This window comes from Penaeus vannamei, chromosome 35 (assembly GCF_042767895.1).
Source record: "Penaeus vannamei isolate JL-2024 chromosome 35, ASM4276789v1, whole genome shotgun sequence".
Classification (NCBI taxonomy): Eukaryota; Metazoa; Arthropoda; class Malacostraca; order Decapoda; family Penaeidae; genus Penaeus; species Penaeus vannamei.
In genome coordinates, this window is record NC_091583.1 from 30,073,926 (window position 1) to 30,081,425 (window position 7,500).

Sequence of the window (7,500 nt, forward strand, 5' to 3'; positions counted from 1 at the left end):
AAAAAAAAGCTATGAATAGCAATTGCTCATTCATGCACAAATCCAAATGTCTCGAGCAAATTTTAGATACACAGATAGATAGATAGATATATCAATGAATATATAACAAATAAACTTACGATAGTAATAAAAACAGGAGGAGCTACTATGAAAAAGAAAAATTCAAGTAGTAGAGTCACGACCAAAAGTCAAGAATGAAGCTTTGTTACTCTCCCAATTTGTACTAATATCCACTTGAAATTAACTATATTCAGCTTATCTTGTTTTGACATTACATGACATCACACCACTTCACATCACTTTACTTAACAAGCATTACATCATTTTACTGTTCTGAGACAGATTTCAGAACATGCTTACATGAGTTTTGACATGGGCTGTTCGAGCTGTTTATCTAAAGAGGCCAAAACAAGTTAAAAATATGTATATACAGTTCCAACAATTCTACTAAAGTTGATAGAGGAAAGTCAACTCTGTTCTTCTTAATTAATTCAATTTTTAGGCAAATATTAGTTATGCATCTATAAAAGGTATTGAACTGGTAAACTACCTGCATCTAGCAACATAAACTGCCTTTTATAAAGAAGTAATTAATGAAGCCTTATTACATATATGCTGCTGAGTAGTTCCCTTCAGGACAAAGTATACAAACGCTATCAAGATTAAACTACCTTACAAGTCATTCTCCTGATTAACTACTACAAATGAAATAAAAAATAAGAGATTACAGCTGATAACATTACTCGTTGTTAAATGTTACCACACCATATATATATTAAATCATGTTGCTTCAATATATTGTGAAAAAACACCTGTATTGATATAAACTCTAAAATTAAAATGCTGTATAAGCATACAATAACACACATAAGTTCAAAAAAATTATGATCTATTTTACAAGAAATTCCTTGAAGAAATCAAATGGCACTACAAGTATGATGCATCTACACTCCACCTCCAGGAAACAAAGGCCCCAAGAAGGCCACCTTGCAGCACATGACAAATCACACAGGGGGGCACTATTAGCAATCAGGTAAAGCAGAACTTGGCTATATATTAGAAGGAGTTCCTGAGAGTATTCTCCCAAACCCAAGCTTCAAATACAAAGTGGCAATCTTCAGTGATAAACCATTAGTACTGTAAAATGCATGATGAAAGGTTCACACCTTCCCAGTCAACTCTGCTGCGAGAGCCTACTAGCATCTGCTGGGGTCAAGGTCACAGATGAAAGGAATTAGCCACTTTGCCACATCATCCTACAGCTTTGTATTTATATTTTTCTTTACACATCTGAATATCCCCAAAGCCCCTTGGATGTAGGATCAATGTAGACACAATAAATAGAGAATAACCTGGGTTATATAGGGCCTTATTATGTGAAATGAAATGAAACAGCCACAGTGAAAAGGGAAAATCTAAATCTTTAGTACTTCAAGCCAAACTTCATTCTTCCAATATATGTAGGGTGATTTTTTCATTCTGCTTTTTTTACCCATATTGTTGTTTGTATTTATTTCATGGTCTAATTATGTACCCCCTCTCACCAATCTGTTTGGAATCAGTCCCATGCTGTTTGCTGTCGGGCCATTAATGGAGCACCACTATGACCCCAAGGAAAGAATGGAAGCAAGGACCACCAAGGCCAAGCTCAGGAATCAATTACCATGTTTATCATTATTTTCCTTATCTTTTGTTGTTGGAAAAAGAGACACAATCAGAGTAATCCCTCAGGGCCAAAGACATAGCGCACTGTGAAGTCCGAAGACCACTCATGATGAAAACCCTCCCATTGTTCCGTCTTGCTGCTATAACTTTCCATTTTATTTCATAATCACAATTTAATTGATTTCAAAAGTTTCTGTTATACTGACAATGTTCACACTGAACTCAGTGTTGCAAATATTTTGAGAACTTTATTTTTTGTTCCAGTTGTGTATATGAAGTCTATACAATTTGGATTTAAAGGAATAAAGAAGTGTGCAGTAAGGATGTTTCAAATTAAGCCTTCTAGAACTCACTTCAAACTGTCTCAAGATATGAAAACAAAATAGAAAAAAAATATTGAAAAAATATCCCAAAATTTACCCTATACAATACAAATATTCTAATATCAAAAGAGTATCTTCTTATTGTTTAATCATTATGAAGTTATCCTTTAAATATGCAAAACTTGTTACTTATAAAGATAACCAAATTTATAGCAAAATGTATATTATGCCAGAAAAGATGTACTATGAAATAAATTTACAAACTGCACTGACCTGATATTATGATGAAAATTCAAAAAATGAATTCATAAAAGAACTTTCAACCATAACTACACAAACAGCCAAGTACTCAAGACATAACAGGAAGTTACTGCAATACGAGAGTGTAAAATGTCTTGCAAAACAAATACTTTTAGTTATAAAAAGAGGCATCAAACAATGTAAAACTTACATTTTATCATTACTACAGATTTTCAAGGTATATACTTCAATAAGCATAATACATCTGTAATGAAATAACACTCCAATAATAGGTTTATATTTCATTAAGTACTATCAGAGTATAATAATTTTGTGAAAATACCAAAAGTATAGTAAAATCATAATAAAGATTTAGTGAATGTATAATGTCTTTTCCTTCAGTAAATATGAATCATACATTAAGAAATATGACTTTTACTTCAGTAGAAACAATAACATACTTTAGCAAGTATTATGAACTGCACTCCAGAAAATAAAACAATTTATATTTCATAGGTATAATGCTGATACATAACCCACGGGATGCAAGCACCTCATACTTGGACCAATATCCAGGCAACAGGCTTACTTAACTGGAGATTCTCCTCACCTGTAGGCTCAGCTCACACTAAAAGGCAGTCTCAAGACTCCTTGCTTCATCTTTACAGTGCTATTAGCTCTTTTTCTGCTGACATGTTTTTGCTGTCTTGTCATTTTCTGGGGTCTATATTTGTCATTTGCTATGCAATATCAAGATGGTAATGGACTGTTTCCATGAGTAGACTTCATATAGTCTCTTCAAGTTGTTTACATTTTGGACAGGGACAGTAACAATATCATTGATGTTGTTTCTATCGTTTTAACATATTTTACCTAACATACCCTACATAACTGGTAAAGGTGGACAGCCCTTCCCCGTGCATAAATCATGGAAATTACACTCAATCATCTTGGACTAGTGGATATCCTGTAGGAGCTTTTGAACAAGTCCTCCCCTCTAAGTGCTTTGTGCAGTTGTGGCAAGACATCCTATCACCCATCCCTCTGCAACGATGTCCTAGACGTTCATATCACCCAGCCCTCAGCCAAACTTTTCCCATGATGAGACCTTCCTGTGACCTGCACCTCAGCCAAATTTTTTCAAGAGGAAACATCCCTATAACCTCAACCTAATGGGCTAGATATGTATTATGATTTATTCTTCAGTAAAGAAATTAAAAGTATAATATAATATGACGTGTATAATACTTGTTAACATTATGCCTAGTAGTAGTAGTAGTAGTAGTAATACTAGTAGTAGTAGTAGTAGTAATACTAGTAGTAGTAGTAGTAATACTAGTAGTAGTAGTAGTAGTAATACTAGTAGTAGTAGTAGTAATACTAGTAGTAGCAATACTAGTAGTAGTAATACTAGTAGTAGTAATAGTAGTAGTAGTAGTAATAACAGTAGTAGATTTAAAGATTAAGATTTAAAGATTTAATTTTAATTCCATTTGGTATAATGGATATTCTTTGCTGTGACATACTGTCTGTTTTATTTTGCCCAAATCTCCCCCTGTGTGCAAGGAATAGCCGGGGATACCATTCAATGGCCGGGCGTGGGATTGAACGCAGGTCCGCAAGATTGCTAGACGAACACACTCACCGTAGTAGTAGTAGCAGTAGTAGTAGTAATAATAGTAGGAGTAGTAGTAGTAGTAGTAGTAGTAGTAGTAGTAGTAGTAGTAGTAGTAGTAGCAGCAGTGATAGTGTAATAGTAGTAGTAGTAGCAGTGATAGTGTAATAGTAGTAGTAGTAGTAGTAGTAGTAGTAGTAGTAGTAGTAGTAGTAGTAGTAGTAGTAGTAGTAGTAGTAGTAGTAGTAGTAGTAGTAGTAGCAGCAGTAATAATAGTAGTTAGTAGTAGTAGTAGTTAGTAGTAGTAGTAGTAATAGTAGTAATAGTAGTAGTAGTAGTAATAGTAGTAGTAGTAGTAGTAATAGTAGTAGAAGTAGTTAGTAGTAGTTGGTAGTAGTTAGTAGTAGTTAGTAGTAGTAGTAGTAGTAGTAGTAGTAGTAGTAGTAGTAGTAGTAGTAGTAGTAGTAGTAGTAGTAGTAGTAGTAGTAGTAGTAGCAGCAGTAATAATAGTAGTTAGTAGTAGTAGTAGTTAGTAGTAGTAGTAGTAATAGTAGTAATAGTAGTAGTAGTAGTAATAGTAGTAGTAGTAGTAGTAATAGTAGTAATAGTAGTAGTAGTAGTAGTAATAGTAGTAGAAGTAGTTAGTAGTAGTTGGTAGTAGTTAGTAGTAGTAGTAGTTAGTAGTTAGTAATAAGAAGTTAGTAGAAGTTAGTAGTAGTTAGTAGTAGTTAGTATTAATATTAGTTAGTAGTTAGAAGTTAGTAGTAGTTAGTAGTTAGTAGTTAGAAGTTAGAAGTAGTTAGTAGTAGTTAGTAGTTAGTAGTTAGAAGTTAGTAGCTAGTAGTAGTTAGTAGTTAGTAGTAGTAGTAGTTAGTAGTTAGTAGTTAGTAGTTAGTAGTAGTAGTAGTAGTAGTAGTAGTAGTAGTAGTAGTAGTAGTAGTAGTAGTAGTAGTAGTAGTAGTAGTAGTAGTAGTAGTTAGTAGTTAGTAGTTAGTAGTTAGTAGCAGTAGCAGTAGTAGTTAGTAGTTAGTAGTTAGTAGTAGTAGTAGTAATAGTAGTAGTAATAGTAGTAGTAATAGTAGTAGTAATAGTAGTAGCAATAGTAGTAGTAACAGTAGTAACAGTAGTAACAGTAGTAGTAGTAGTAGTAGTAGTAGTAGTAGTAGTAGTAGTAGTAGTAGTAGTAGTAGTAGTAGTAGTAGTAGTAGTAGTAGTAGTAGTAGTAGTTGTTGTTGTTGTTGTAGTTGTAGTAGTGTTAAAAATAATTTTTATTGAAATTACTATCATCATTACAATTACTATCATTATCATTATAGTTCTTATGATTACAATTATCAACTTTATTACAATTATTATCATTACCATTCCTATCATTATCATTATCACTACTATTATCATTAACATCACTGCTATAATGATTGTCATCATCATCAATATTCTTACCCTTTTCATAATATTTACTACTACCATTATTACAAACCATTATCAAAACACACTATTCTCCTCTCTAATGTCATTATCATTGCTCAACCATCATCATCATTTATCATATATTCATTTATTCTTCTTTTCCATATTTGTCTATTACCTCACACATTACCTTCTTAATCAACACAAGAGCCAACTGGTTATATTTACATAAATTACAACGGCTTAACCTCACTCAATGAAACTCGACAAGTAGCGTTTGAAAATATCATGTATCTCAGTGGTACAAAGTGAGATAAGCTTCTTCGTCAAATAAAAGCTTCTGATAATTAAAAGCGAGACTGAACCATGAGTCCCCAACAAATCAAAGTGAGCCTTAATCATCACAAATAAAAGAATAAAAAACGTAATCAAAACGACCACCTGACATCATCTAATCATTTGCAAGAACATGTAATAAAAGGCAGCTGAAGTTTACACACACTAGCAACAAATCTTTATCCCTTTTAACAACTTTAAATCTCAGAGAACTACGACAGCCTATCAGGATGTTTGAAATTGTGAAATGGCAACTCGAACAGCTCAGGTGTTACCGGCTGGGGATTATTATTCTCGTTTCCTTTCGAGGTGAGCAGCATAAAGCACTGCATGACTTGGCAGTTTAGGGGATCAGTATTGAAGCTTGACTCATGAATATATATAAAAAAGATTGAAAAACAAGAAAGAAAAATGCAAATTAGCAAGTCTGTCTTAGCCTTGGTCTCCTTTTGCTATAATTTAAGGGGAAATGATATTCATACAAATTTTTATTCTTTCGTTCTTTCCTTTTGATCAAGTAGGAAGTGTACTGCATCAATAGAAATTTCTTTGATAAAATGCACATATCAGTGAAGTGTAAATTTGTTAATTAATCATTGTGTTCCTTTATTTCTTTTCCATCATAAAAAAAAACTTTCAGATAAAATACAAAGCCATAAGGCTGTACACAAAAACATATGTGTTGCAACTTTCACAACACTAATGCCAGCCTGGTAAAAGAGGACCCGAGAGAGTCAAGAGACTGCAACTAGTTCAATAAAGAATGCAACTAAAATAAATAAAGAAAAACAGAACACAAAGAAAGATGGAAAACACCTTTACTTATATTTTACTATAAATCTTTTCTTAATATATTTTCCAGCAGCCTCTATACTAAATCTTCTCTTCTCCGCACTCCTTTGTACGAGCCTCCCCAACCACAAACCAAAAACCACACACCGTAGAGAGAAGGTACTGTGCCGTCATATGCATTGCACTCTGCGGAATCGTGGGGTAGTGAACCACTTGCTTCCACCTTTCTAGCACTTTGGTTGTGCTTGTCATGGGAGGGGCTTTTAGAAGGGGGAGGGGGAAGGGTGCATGTCAGAGTCATGCAGTCTAGGAAATGCACTCTGGTCTGCTGTTTTATTCATAGAAATTGCAAGCTACCATAATTTCCAATCTTGTTTAAATCTCTCATCTTTTTAAAATAAACAAGTCATTCAAGCCTGCAAAGCCAAGAGATTAAATTCAGTCATGTTGTTAACTTTCAAACATAAACATTATCATAACAAAACTTTTATCTCTTCTCAATAACTTTCTATAAAAAATTTGACATATCTGACATCAATGATGTTGTCTTTATAAAGTGTAAACATCATAAATGAAGAAGAAATAGATGTCCTGAATAGCTTCATTAATCTCCTTGCAATAACAGACTATTTCCATGAATTCTCATGTCATAATAAGTCCAACTGACGTCAAACTGAATGTATATAAACAAACGCAATAAAGCCTTAACAACTTTGATGTACCAGCAATCCAAGATGGTCTCTGTTGTTTACATGCACTGGCAACAAATTCTCATAATCTAAGTGCTTCTTAAAATCAAATCATTTACAACTGCAAAAAGACGAAAATCTCAATACACTACAAAGGCAGGATTAATGGTAACGTCATGCAAGCCTCTGATGCTAGTCCAAAACCATAAGTCTCTTGCTACACTTCCATCCTACTGCAACCTTAGCCAAAGATCTATGTAAGACGCACGTGATATCTCTGGCAGGACAAGAGGCCCACTAGTGAGGGCAATCTTGGACAATACCTTGATAAAATCCACATTACCTTCAAAAGACAGCACATTCTCAGATGCTTGGATTATCACTAATTACTCTTGATAACATATGCATTAACTCACTCCATTTCCTTTTG

General features: G+C 33.5%; 2 long non-coding RNA genes across 9 annotated transcripts in view; one reads left to right on the forward strand and one right to left on the reverse strand.

The window, feature by feature from the left end:
* The window catches only part of LOC113814494 (uncharacterized), a 25,934-nt gene that overhangs the window by 13,978 nt on the left and 4,456 nt on the right, over window positions 1–7,500 (reverse strand). The window contains exons 1-2 of one of the 8 annotated variants that reach the window (XR_011398136.1): window positions 551–565; window positions 120–145 (exon numbers count right to left, since the gene is read on the reverse strand). The exons of 2 other annotated variants lie outside the window; for them this stretch is intronic. This is a non-coding gene — a long non-coding RNA (uncharacterized lncRNA). Of the gene's footprint in view, window positions 1–119; window positions 276–360; window positions 390–550; window positions 690–1,166; window positions 1,186–7,500 lie in introns of those variants that run through there. 5 more of the 8 variants (XR_003476506.2, XR_003476500.2, XR_003476502.2 and 2 more) reach the window with 5 other exon arrangements.
* LOC138859300 (uncharacterized) lies at window positions 962–1,984 on the forward strand. Its single transcript, XR_011398138.1, has 2 exons — window positions 962–1,033; window positions 1,563–1,984. It is a non-coding gene; the product is annotated as an uncharacterized lncRNA (long non-coding RNA).